General features: G+C 46.7%; 1 long non-coding RNA gene across 1 annotated transcript; it reads left to right on the forward strand.

The window, feature by feature from the left end:
- The first annotated feature begins 954 nt into the window (after positions 1 to 954).
- On the forward strand, positions 955 to 12,461 carry LOC116978745. Its single transcript, XR_004413536.1, has 3 exons — positions 955 to 965; positions 11,715 to 11,719; positions 12,324 to 12,461. It is a non-coding gene; the product is annotated as an uncharacterized LOC116978745 (long non-coding RNA).
- Positions 12,462 to 14,369: the final 1,908 nt, after the last annotated feature.

Here is a 14,369-nt window from a genome sequence, read left to right on the forward strand (position 1 = left end):
TATACAAGACAGATTACATTTAATGTGGAGAATGAATTGATGTATCTTGGAAAGAAAAAAACAGTAGCAAACATAACATTATAAAGAAATAGAGGAATAGAGAGACCTGTGGTATTACATACACAAATCTTTGAATGTAGCAACTTGATAAAAATGTGACAAAAGCATAAAGAATCCGTGGTTTTTCAAAGGTATGGAGTATCAAAGCAAAGAAGTTACAATAAACATTTATAAATCTGGTTGGACCATTGACAACAAAGTACAACACTTTAGAATGGATGTTGAGACAATAGGAACAAAAGAGTTATATAATGTCATTATACTACCTTGGATTTTGGTCTGTTAATATCTTTACACCATAGGGCTATTGGTACACAATTGAAATTTCATGCACATTAATGCCCATTCATACATCAGAGACATGAATCATATAATGATACTTACAGATTATACAGAACTTGAATTCCTCCCTATCTTATGATCTTTCATTGATCCATGAGCAAATATTCCACCCCAACATTTTCCTGCAATTGAGTGTGAAATTAAGTCCAGTATGTTAGGCAAAGCAATGAGGGGGGGAGGGGTCGGACCACAAAGGGCCTGCTGCTAATCAGAAGAGGAATAAGATGCAGGAAACAAAACAGTGGCAAAGATCCCTGTTGCTTTGAGGACACGGAACCACCATTAATAGTCACAGGGATGGCTCAAGGGCCTTTGTGATTTGTACGAACTGGGTAGAACATGTCGAAAAATGAATCAGTCTGATAAAATCTGAAAAGCTGTGCAGAATCTGAGCTAAGAACTGGAAGTACGAGACCATTTAATTCATTATTTAATCATGCATAAAATAACAAATAAAGTGGGAGAAAGCAAAAGATGAGAGATGAAAGTGATAAAATGAGAAAGTTTGAAGCAATATTTAAACATATTTACTTTTTAAATCTCCAACAATAATTTGTCAGAGGGTATCAAAATCTAAACTGGTAAAATGTAAGGTGTAAGAGGTCATTTGGCAGTAACTAAGCTTCAACACACCATTAAACCACACTTGTGCTTGACTGAATAAGCTTGGCACTTTGTGGCATGGTCAGTGAAGATCTAATGTGCATTATCAGAAACTTATGGCATCGTAATTGTTGAGAAGGTTGCTTTTTTGTATGTATTAAATGTATGCTTTTACTGTCCTTTTGCCTGTTTTATGTGGGGGTTGGGGAGTCGGGGGGAAACATTTTCTAATCTCTTGCCTCGACGGAGATGCGATTTTTTCCCGTATTGTATCTTCGTCCGCACTGCGGCCTAACATCGAGGAGTTGGCAGCCTTTGCAGGAGACCGACTTCGAGAGTTCCACCATGGGAGCCTGCAGACTTAACATCACAGAGCTCGCAATCGCAAAAAAAGTAGTAAACACTGCCCAGTCCATCATCGGCTCTGACCTTCCTTCCATCGAGGGGATTTATCGCAGTCGCTGCCTCAAAAAGGCTGGCAGTATCATCAGAGACCCACACCATCCTGGCCACACACTCGTCTCCCTGCTACCTTCATGTAGAAGGTACAGGAGCCTGAAGACTGCAACAACCAGGTTCAGGAATAGCTACTTCCCCACAGCCATCAGGCTATTAAACCTGGCTCGGACAAAACTCTGATTATTGGTGGCCCATTATCTGCTATTTGTACTTCATCCGTTTATTTATTTAAGTGTGTATATATTTATATTGTGGTATATGGACACACTGATCTGTTTTGTAGTAAATGCCTACTATGGTCTGTGTGCTAAGCAAAGCAAGAATTTCATTGTCCTATCAGGGACACATGACAATAAACTCACTTGAATCCCTGATGGGGATCGACCTTGGGGCTCCAACCGCGGGAGCCTGCGGACTTTAACATCGTGGAGCTCGCGGTCTCTGGTTAGAGACCGACTTTGGGAGCTCCAAGCCATGACGCGGACGCTTCGATCACCCCGATTGCGGGAGAATAAAAGAGGAAGAAGTTTGGACTTTATTGCCTTCCATAACAGTGAGGAATGTAGGGGATCCACTGTGGTGGATGTTTATGTTAACTTTTATGTAATTGTCTGTCTTGTTGCTTTTTTTTTAGTATGGCTGTATGGTAATTCGATTTTCACTATACCTTAATCGGTACACGTGATAATAAACTGACCTTGAAACCTTGAAACCTTAGAAATGTAGATATGGACCATGTACGAGTCATGTAGATAGCAATTTTCAGATTTCCGTGCTTAACTGCATGAATGCTAGAATTTTCTGCCCAATTTAGTACATAATAAGAGTGAGTAAGATTGAGAATAATATAGCTGTAATCTCGGGTGACTATAAACTGCAGATTGACTAAACCAAATTAGCAATGATAATGAGGAAGAGGAATTTCTGGGGTGTGTATGTGATATTTTCTTTTAGAATAATACATTGAGAAAATGATGAGTGAACAGATTATCCCAGACCAAGCATAGAGCAATGAGGAAGGAACCATTAATAATCAGTTCAGTTCAGTTTTATTTGTCATAGGTAGGTTCACACAGGGTCAACGATACAATGAAATGTGTTTGACAAGATAATGGGTCACCTCAGCAATGATATTACAAGGATAAAATTAAGATAAAAAAAGATAAGATAAAAGTGACATTGGTAAGTAAAAGACAATAATAAATAAAATAATCAACATATATGATGTGTTAATAAGTTCAGAAGCCTGACGGCATGATGATAAAAACTGTTCTTAAGTCTGGTGGTGTGTGCAGTCTGCGTGCTGAGTGGTTGTGGTCCTTGATGATACTGTGTGCCTTCCTCAGGGACTGCGTGTGGAAGATGTCCTGAATGGCCGGGAGACAGTGGCCAGTGATGTGCTGTGCCGCCTTCATCACTCTCTGGAGTGATTTGCGGCTGTGGGCAGAACAGTTCCTGTACCAGACTGTGATGCAGCCCGTCAGAAGACTCTCGATGGTGCAACTGTAGAAGTTTGTGAGGATGATGGCGTTCATGCCAAACTTCCTCAGTCTTCTCAGGAAAAAGAGCCGCTGGCGGGCTTTCTTTGTTATTGCGTCCGTGTGCAGTGTCCAAGAGAGGTCCTCAGTGATGTGCACACCGAGGAACTTGAAGCTGCTGACCCTTTCAACCTCAGCATCATCGATGTGGATGGGGAGGTGTCCACTCCCCTGCTGTGTTATAATAGTGATCCCTTATGGAAGAGTAACAATAGCATGATGGAATTTTTCATCGAGAATCTAGTCCTATATTTGAACAAAGTAAATCCAGGTGGTATGAAATAGGAATTGACTATTATACAGTAGATTGAGAAACTTCACTAAAAGGCTTGGTGGTGATGGTGATGGTGATGGTGAAAAGTCAACTGGCACCTGAGTTACAATGACAATTTGTTCCTGATTGGCTCAAAAATAAGTCAGGAGAGAGGCCATAACCATAGATTAAACAGGAAATTAGAGGAAATATATCACAGAGGAAATATATACGATAGCCAAATAAACCAGCAGGCGAAGGGACAGAAACTGGTTAAGAATTCAGTAACGAAAGATAAAATAGGTTGATTAAGAGGAGAAAGATAAGAGCAAGCTTATATGGAACATAAAGCCTGATTCTGAAATCTCTCATATATTAAAAAAATCAGCAAAGACAAATGCACATACTTACAGTTAGAAACAGAGGAAATTATAATTAGAAATTTTAAAACAACCAAACAAATACATTGGTTTGGGTATTACAAAGATGAACGCACATAACCTATATTTTGGAAAATATATTTGGGAATCAAGATTCCAGAGAGGAGATCTGAAAGATTTACGTGGTAGTAAAGAGATTGTGCTAGCAAAATTAAGGAGGCAAAATTATTCATATTTATAATTCCCTATGACATATAACGAGATCATGGAGCTGTCAGAGCTATCTCATCAATCTCATTCCCCTGCTATTTTCCCTGCAAGCCATTCTCGCTCATGTGCCCGTAAAATCACAGTAAGTCTCCAACCACTCTTCCACACAGAGTCATTTGCATTTGCCAATTAACTTGTCAACATGACTTCTGGCATGTGGGCAGAAATCAAAGCACTTGTAGGAAACCTATAATTTCACAGGGAGAACATATAAAATCTCTCCACAGACACCACCAAGGTCAGGATTGAACCTTGGTCACGAGCACTGTGAGGCATTAGTTCCACCCATTGTCCAACTTTGCCACCCTTGCCGGGCCAATTTGACAATCTTTTGCCATCGTACAGCATAAAGATTGACAAATATCCGAGCTGATAATTTGCATCACAGAATACTCATGGTTGGCACCTTCCAAAATCCTTTGAACATTATAATGGCTCCTGCAGATTGGAGAGCGATAAATACATTCAGACTATTTTAAAGAAGAGGAAGAGAAAAGCAGGGAATTGCAGACCAGTAAAGCTTGCATCAGTAGTGAAGAAAATGTTGGAATCCATTTGGAAGACTCCAAAATTCAATCATCTTCCTCTGTTGTCCTCCCGTGGTCAAGGAGCTCCCGAACCCCCGCTGTCGCCGTTACCGGCAGTCCGATGTTCAGACCCGCTCGCCGTGGTGATGGAAGTCCGACGTCGGGACTAGAGGACATCCACCTCGGCTTGGACATCCGAATCGGCACCTCCTACCGGGGTCCGTGGCTCCCGAAGTCCACAGGCCGCGCTGGGCGGAGATTCAACGCTGGCAGACTTCGGCAAAGGACCCCATAAATTATGTGTCTAAGTTTAGTTCCTCATTCGTACCATAGTATGTATATTGTTATCCGCTGGAGTCGCCTCTCCATTGTGAAAAAATACCCTAGAGTGGGGGAGGCATGGCTGTTGGAAATGTTTCTATGCAGAAGTTCTTTGTATCTCTTTTTTTTTTAACCTTTTTTACTTCATCTTATCATGCACACATATGACAAACAGCACCCAATGTCTCCAGCCATTTCCTTTCTTTTGTTTACAAGCTGACCTCTGCCACTTTTTAATATCAGATGTTAAAAGCATGGTGCCAGTTAAAGAAAAAGTCATTGAGTGTTGGAGTAACTCAACAGGTCAGACAGCATCTCTGGAGAACAAGAGTAGGCGACTCTTTGGCTCAGAACCTTTATTCAAACTGATTGTAGTGGGGCCACAATCCACAGTGCCGAGATAATCTTAGAACAAAACTCGGCCTTGTTATTTCCATTAGCAACAATAACACATATCTACCTCCTTAAGGATAGCCAGAAGGTTCTCGCTGGTGACACTTGTTGCTTACTTTGGCTTTGTCTTGAAACATCTTTCAAATATTTACACGTCCAGACACTAATTATTATGTTTTGTACCTTTATTGTAATTTTGAGCTGTAGTCAAGGGATCTAAATTTCTGTACAGACACAATTAGAAGTTACCTTAGGCCAATGCCACCTTACACCTTTGTTTACTGTTCCCCAAGTAGAATGATGATGATGATTTGAAAGTAATTGAATGCAGTCAGTCAGACCTCAAGGTGGGATAGCATAGCAATGGAAGAAACACATTTTTTTTTCATTTCAGGTTGTTATATATTTGGACATTGCATACTAAATATGATACGATAAAACTTTATTTATCACAGGAGGGAAATTGGTCTGCCCATAATCATAAACCACAACGATACATGAAGCATGAAATTAAAGTGACGAGTGGTAAGTCCAGGATTGAGGATATGCAAAGATTTGGGGGGGGGGGGGGGGGGTGTAAGGGGTGTCAGCTTGCCCTAAGATATATGCGGGGAGGAGTTGTACAGTTTGTTAGCCACAGTGCAAAAGGATCTCCTGTGGTGTTCTGTGCTGCATCTTGGTGGAACCAGTCTATTGCTGAAGGTGCTCCCCAGTTTGACCAGTGTATCATGGAGGGGGTGAGCTGTATTGTCCAAGATGCTCCGCATTTTGTGGAACATCCTCCCCTCTAAGACCATCTCCAGTGAATCCAATTCCCCTACAGAATGGAACCAGCCTTCCTGGTGAGTTATCGCCGCTGGACCGGGGCCCCCAACATGGCCGCCGCAACGCACCCGATTCATCTCACCGCTGACCCGCCGACCTTCCGCCCACCGGGACCACCCACGCATTGCCCGCGGACCCCGACTCAACCACCACTGGACTCCGACCATCGGGACCGGTGACCCGCGCCACTGGCCCACGACCATCGGGTCCGGTGACCCGCGCCACTGCACCCCCTTCCAGCAACCCACAGCCGTCGCCTTACCTGGACTCTGCACTGGGCCTGGAGCCTCCACGCTGCTCACTCCCTCTCTCTGGACTTAACTCCACTGGGTCCTAGTGCCCGTCTGCCCAGCCTTGCCAACCTCAGTGGCTGCTCCACTGACCCTCCCCCATCCCCCCCCAACCATGTCACCCCCGCTCTTCCCCACCCACATTACAGCCCTCTCTCCCCCCCATCCCCTGACCACCCACCACTCCTCCAACACCCACAACCCCCCCCCCCCCCACACATCGCCCCGTCCCCAGTCCACCCACCTGCCTTCCTCTGGCCCCAACTCCCACCCCTGCCGGGTGTTCACCATCCCCCCCGACCTCCCCCTCTCCCACACCCAACGGTCTGTCCTCAGCAGAGGTCTTACCTTTGTCCCCCTCCGTCCCCATCTCAATGAGTTCCGCGCCCACCATGACTTGGAGCGCTTCTACCATCGCCTCCGCCTCACAGCGCACTTCCATGGGAAGGAGTCCTCGCCCCCCAATGATGACCCCTTTTCCCGTCTCCAACGCACCCCCTCCTCGTGGAACCCCTCTCGTAAAGTCCCGGCTCTGGAACTCTTTACCCAGAACTGCCGCCGCGACGTCAACCGCCTCAACTTCTCCACTCCCCTGTCTCACTCTAATCTTTCCCCCTCTGAACGCACTGCCATTGAATCACTCCGCAAAAACCCAGATTGGGTCATCAAACCAGCCGACAAGGGAGGTGCCGTGGTAGTCTGGCGCGTCGATCTCTACAAAGCTGAGGCCACGCGCCAACTCTCAGACACCTCCTCCTACTTACCCTTGGACCATGACCCCACTGACGAGCACCAGGCCACCATTTCTAGCACCATCACCGACTTCATCAATTCCCACGCCCTGCCTGACCAAGCTTCCAACCTCATCGTTCCCCAGCCCCGCACGGCCCGTTTTTACCTTCTCCCCAAAATCCACAAACCCGGCTCTCCCGGCAGACCCATTGTCTCTGCGTGTTCGTGCCCCACCGAACTCATCTCCACGTACCTTGACTCCATCCTATCCCCCTTGGTCAAATCCCTTCCCACCTATGTTCTAAACACCTCAGACACTCTCCGCCGCCTCCACGCATTCCACTCTCTAGGCCCTCACCCCCTCATCTTCACCATGGATGTCCAGTCACTCTACACCTCCATCCCCCACCAGGATGGCCTCAAAGCCCTCCGGTTCTTCCTCAACCAGAGGAGCAACCTATACCCACTGACACTCTCCTCCACTTAGCGGAGTTGGTCCTCACCCTCAACAACTTTACATTTGACTCCTCCCATTTCCTCCAAACACAAGGCGTAGCTATGGGAACATGCATGGGCCCCAGCTACGCCTGCCTCTTTGTCGGGTACGTTGAACAATCCTTGTTCAATACTTACCAGGGCCCCATCCCCGACCTCTATCCCCGTTACATTGACGACTGCTTTGGGGCCACCTCCTGCACCTACACACAACTGACTGACTTCACCCACTTCACCACCAACTTCCATCCGGCACTCCAATACACCTGGACCATTTCCGACACTTCCCTACCATTCCTTGACCTCACCATCTCCATCGCAGGCGACAGACTCCTGACCGACATACATTACAAACCCACTGACTCACATGGCTATCTGGACTACACGTCCATCCCCTACTCCCAATTCCTCCGCCTACGCCGCATCTGTTCCCAGGATGAGACATTCCATACCAGGGCATCGGAAATGTCCTCGTTCTTCAGGGAACGGGGATTCCCCTCCGCCACCATAGATGAGGCTCACACCAGGGTCTCATCCATACCCCGCAACACTGCTCTCTCTCCCCATCCCCGCACTCGCAACAAGGGCAGAGTCCCTCTGGTCCTCACCTTTCACCCCACCAGCCGGCAAATACAACACATAATCCTCCGCCATTTCCGCCACCTCCAACGTGACCCCACCACTCGCCACATCTTCCCATCTCCCCCCATGTCTGCCTTCCGCAAAGACCGCTCCCTCCGCAACTCCCTCGTCAATTCTTCCCTTCCCTCCCGTACCACCCCATCCCCGGGCACTTTCCGTTGCAACCACAAGAAATGCAACACCTGTCCCTTCTCCTCCCCCCTCGACTCCATTCAAGGACCCAAGCAGTCGTTCCAGGTGCGACAAAGGTTCACCTGTATCTCCTCCAACCTCATCTACTGCATCCGCTGCTCTAGATGTCAGCTGATTTACATCGGGGAGACTAAGCGGAGGTTGGGCCATCGTTTCGCCGAACACCTCCGCTCAGTCCGCAATAACCAACCTGGCCTCCCGGTGGCTCAGCACTTCAACTCCCCCTCCCATTCCCAATCCGACCTCTCTGTCCTGGGTCTCCTCCATTGCCAGAGTGAGCAACAGCGGAAATTGGAGGAACAGCACCTCATATTCCGCCTGGGGACCTTGCGTCCGGATGGCATTAACATTGAATTCTCCCAATTTTGCTAGCCCTTGTTGTCTCCTCCCCTTCGTAACCCTCTAGCTGTCTCCTCCCGCTCTCCCATCCGCCCACCCTCGGGCTCCTCCTCCTCCCCCTTTTCCTTCCTTCTCCCCCCCACCCCACATCAGTCTGAAGAAGGGTTTTGGCCCGAAACGTCGCCTATTTCCTTCGCTCCATAGATGCTGCTGCACCCGCTGAGTTTCTCCAGCAATTTTGTGTACCTTCCTGATGAGCTTGTTGATTCTTTTGGCATCCGTGGCCTTCGTCACGCGACCCCAGCACAGGACAGCGAAGAAGATGGCACTGGCCACCATCGATAGATAGAACATCTGCAGCATTTTACTGCAGATGTTGAAAGAGTGGAGCCTATGTAAATATGCTCCTAAAGCTTACCCCCCTTAGTCTAATTCAGTAAAAGCACTGAGTCAAGCACTGGACCAACTAAACTTTATTTTTGAACGAACACCAAATCCCCCTATACGATACCGCGGGTTTGATCCTTGTCTGTGCCTGGCCAAGCCCTTCAGCCTCATGCATGCAGACATTACCAAAAGGTCACGCAGTCCTTAGTGCCCTTCCAGAAGATCGACTACGATCCAAGTGGGGGCTACCTTTTATAGGTCAATGAACCATGAGGGGCCGAACTGCCTTGGGGTGGTACCCCTTACAAACCAATCACACATATCGATTACATTAAAGTATTATTGACAGTCCCCCAACCCAATTACTAAGAGTCCCAAACAATGTTTCTACAGAAGCTTCTGGAAGGAAGTCAGTTAACTGAATAATGCAACCTTTGCTCTGGCAGTACAAACAATTCAGCCAGGGGTTCACACTTCGGCCAATCACCAAACAACAGGGCAACTGTCTTGCAACATTATTAACATTATTTACAATCCCTTTGCAGTAATCCAAACAAACCCATGCATCTACAACACCTTAGAGTTTCTCTGCAAAGCCCTCATCCATATTATCAATTGTGAGGACATCTGGACCTCACCTTATCTGTTGTATTGATCTGGGACCTAGACTTCCTGGCACCAGCTTGCAGCTTGAGGCTTCTCACAGAAAAAGGCTAACACGCCTTGTAGATGTATGAATCCTTTGCTTTATTTCAGCTCTGTTTTGTCCAGGATTTACACTGTCCCTTCCAATACAATGTCTCACATTCCTGTACCAGTCCAGATTACTGTCCAGGTAAACTCCAAGGTACCTGTACTCCTTGGTAAACTGTACATCCACACACTTGATGGAGACAGGGGAGTCAGGCAGTTGGCAGACAGTTATTCAATTGTCATGTAATTGTCATGTGCAGGCCAAATGCGCCAAATGGGATTAACATAAATAAGCATCACAGTCGGCTTGGATGAAGAGCACGGTCGGCATGTAGGAGCATATTTCCGTGCTGTTGTATCTATGATTGTGTGAAAACTCCTCCATAGCCAGACCATGCTTGTAACTTCTGAACTGGGGGACAATGTGTTAAGTTTGAATTCTGCATGGTATGTATTACATGTGACATGTACAACCAAGCATCACAAAGTAGCTGAATTTTCATGATACGGCAACTATCACAGCACCACTATTCAATTATCAGAGCTGGCATGAAACACATGATATTCATTGCAAAAGTAATCCCTACCCTCCGGAAGGTTTCTGAGACCTAGAATACCCACATTAGGCATCTCGAGACACAAAATAATACTACCGACAATATATCTGCAAGACCTTACAAATTCACTGGAAGGAAAACAACCAATATCATTGTCCACTCCCAGGTCACCAAATGCAGTACAGGTGCACAACCTTTTATCCGAAAGCCTTGGGACCAGACACTTTTCGTAATTCAGAATTTGTCGGTCTTCGGAATGGAATTTTTTTAGCGTAGATTTTAATGGCTGGCTCAGTGGTAGAGTGCTCGGCTCATATCCGCAAGGTCGCGAGTTTGCGCCTTGATCCCGGCAGTAAACTCGGTCGCGAGTTTGAGTCTTCAATGTAGTTTTTTCTTGCAGAATAAATGTTTGTATGAAATGCAGTGTAGGAGAGGTATACTTACTGTGTGGGCAGAACTTTGGAAGTGATTGCCCACCAGTCTAAAAAGCCGCTGTGTCTCCCTGTCCCTGGGATAGCAGGAGGCGATCAAACAGCACAATACCCCCCTCCCCCTCCAACTCCAGAGGAATCCGCTCCCCGATGGGCCGCTACGGCGACAAGTGGCAGTTTGCCCACAGCCCGAGCTGCGCCCCCTCATCCGCCACCCCAAGAACAAGACGTACCTTGCACACCATCAGCTTCTGCCCCTACGTGTTCCTCTGGAGTTGGAGCGGGGCTGGGCTGGAGTTGCTACTGGCTGTGGGTCTCTGGGATCTCCGTGCTTGCAGTGGTCCTGGGGGTCGGTGTCCCGTTGGTCCTGACGTCTCCGGCCACCCCCCTGGACTGGAGCTGAGACTGGAAACTGTACCGCCCTTGCCCCCTCCCTCTGCAACTGCAAACAACCCCACTCTCCTGCAAGGGCGGTACAGTTCCCGGAGGATGGCAGGTGGCCGGAGACGTCAGGACCAACAGGAACCCGCTCCCCGATGGGCCCCTACGACGCCCCGAGCTGCGCCCCGTCAGCCGCAACCCAGGTTCCTCTGTAGTTGGAGCGGGGCTGGGCTGGGCTGCTGTTGGCTGTGGGTCTCTGGGATCTCTGTGCTTGCAGTGGGCCTGGGGGTCGGTGTCCCGATGAGGGGGCGCAGCTCGAGGAACGGCTTCTGGTGGTCCTGACGTCTCCGGCCAGTTTGCAGTTTTCCTCTGGAGTTGGAACGGGGCTGGGCTGCTGCTGGCTGTGGGTCTCTGGGATCTCCGTGCTTGCAGTGGGCCTGGGGGTCGGTGTCCCGTTGGTCCTGACGTCTCTGGTGACTGGCACGGCCCTGCTGCAATCGCCAACTTGAAGACAGTGCAAAGCCCCCGCGCCGGTGCAATGGGCGGGGAGCTGGAGAGGGGAGGGAAGGGGTCACACACATGGCCGGGAAGCAGAGTGGTGTAGGTGGGGTGAAACTGAAGCGAGCGACAATCTGCTGCTGCCTGCCCCGCTGAGTTAAAAAGTTCCCACGCAAGACTCACGAAACACTGTGTATCGTGAGTCTACCGTGGGAACTTTTTAACTCAGCGGGCAGGCAGCAGCATATTGTCAATTATTAACCCTCCCGCGCAATATACCCTCACCTTCTCTTTTATGAATGGGGATTTAGTTCCCCTTTCTTCGAGGACCGACCGGAGGTTCCGCTGTCACCTCTGCGGGTCGCCCTCGGTGAACGTTTTCAAGGACCTTTCTTCAAGGACCGAAAAAATGGCCGCTATTCGAAGGTTTTCGTTATTTGGATCTTCGGATAAAAGGTTGTGCACCTGTATTGAGACCTTAGTTACATTAAGCGCTATGTTGCACAGGCCATATCATTTACAGCCTGACACCAGACTCCTAGATGCCTGAACTAGTTATTTTAATCCAGCTCTGACTTGGTAACGCATTACCAGATGGTCAAAGACAAAGATTCAGGGATATTCTCAAAGCCACCTTGAAGGGCATAACACATGCCAGATTCAATGTTTGAGATGATTTATTATTGTTGTTTGATTTACCAATAAAATTGAACAGGAACTTGTGGAACTCATTGGCCACAGAGGGCCGTGGCGGCCAAGTCAGTGGATATTTTGAAGGCAGAGATAGACAAATTCTTGTTTAGAACGGGTGTCAAGGGTTATGGGGAGAAGGCAGGAAAATGGGATTAGGAGGCAGAGATCAGCGGAGTAGACTCGATGGGCCGAATGGCCTAATTCTACTCATATAATTTGTGAACTTGGAATTGAAGTGAAAGGAATTCAAGCAAGAAAGATGAAGTCAGCGGATAATTTGGACCTAGCCTGGGGAAAAAAAATCAAAGTAATAGAGATGCGAGATATAAGGAACTGCAGATGCTATTTTATGAAAAAAGATACAAAGTGCTGAAGTCAGCAGGTCAGGCAGCATCTCTGGAGGACATGGTTAGATGACATTTTGGGTCGAGACCCTTCTTCAGATTGTGTGAGGTGGGGTCCTGACTTGAAACTTCACCTAACCATTCTCCAGAGATGCTGCTTGACCTGTTGAGTTGCTCCAGCGCTTTTTGTCTTTTGATGGAGATGTCAATTTATATTTGACGTTGTGAAATGAAAAATGTACATACTGCAATCTCTCCCAGTCTAATCAAACTGTACCTTGGAGTGGTGTTGGACTACTCACAGCACAGGATTCCTTCACACAGAGGTAGCAATACATACAGAGGTAGCAATACATACAGAAAATCCCTACATGCACCCTCCCCTGAGGTTTTCCCATACATGCATGTCAGCCTTTTATACAGATGGGTCTGTGGCTGCTGCCTATTTAAAGCATAATGAGCTTCACATTGATCAACAGGGAAAATCATAACAACTGCAAAATTTTCCTTCAGCTCAGGAATTGGAAATGCAGAGTTCTAGACTTAAGGTTTTCTTAAAGATAGGAAACTTGATAGCACGCTTTAAAGAACTCTTCATCTAATTTGGCAGTTCTTTTTCGGGGAACAAAAACTAGTGCAGCATTTACATGCAGTGATGTTTTACCACATGGAAATGGGCCTATTTCAATTTCTAGGCACTTACCTCCTAACAAAGGCTTTTGTTTTCAGTAGAAAAAATATTGGTGGGCCAACCAGCAACTCAGTGGTTTAATAATACCTCATCTATCTCCTCACCTTTTCCTCATCCTTTTCTGTTATGCTGTAAGCGAAAAGTCACACTTTGAATTACCAAGATTCATCCTCATTCAATTGAATCTTGGCTTCCATAGCTTAGCACTTTCAAGTTCACCACAAAGCACCTGGTTACACATCACAATTACAGAGAATATGGAGAGTTTATTCATGTTCTTGATCTCTCCATAATCTACCTTTATCTCTGATATTCACTGGCCTGTCAAATTTGATTCTTGCCCTGGGACAATCTGAAGAAGGGGTTTTATTTTTTTTCTCAACTGCTCATTCTAACCTCACATCGCTTCCACCTTCATTCTTCTCCTAGGATAGGAACAAAGGAAGTCAGGTGAATTCCTTGCTTGAATTCCTGAATGTAAATTACTGCTCAAGATTTGTGAAAGACTGGGATGAGTAGTAATTTTCTTTGATGCTGTCTATCTTCAATGTATACTAACATACGAAAAGGTTCAATAGAATTCTGACATAACATGACTAGTGCTTATGATCCATATAGATCATCACCTTCTTTGCAAAGTTCAGACATGAAAATTCCTTTACACTTTCTCCCAATAGGCTTCATACTGCTTGATACTTGAGTTTGCTCTGGGCTTCCTTTGTTTTATCACAACATGTTACCCACCCTCTCTTGATAGCACAGATATGTTAAGCACTTCTTTTATGTTTGTACCGATTAGCCTGATGTTATATGTTTCTACAACAATAACATCTTCTTTTGAGGTAATTCTCCTTTTGAAAAGATGCAGCAGAGCAAGGCTCCAGATTTTCCCCCTTACATGTATGTCAGCCTTTATCACAAAGTCTTTACAGGTGATGTTATAAAATTATTGTTTACTTGACAAATGTCCCTTGCACCTGGGCAACATCAAAGATTTGCTTAACATTCAATTTCTTCCCACTATGTAACCTCC

This window comes from Amblyraja radiata, chromosome 11 (assembly GCF_010909765.2).
Source record: "Amblyraja radiata isolate CabotCenter1 chromosome 11, sAmbRad1.1.pri, whole genome shotgun sequence".
NCBI classification, from domain to species: Eukaryota; Metazoa; Chordata; class Chondrichthyes; order Rajiformes; family Rajidae; genus Amblyraja; species Amblyraja radiata.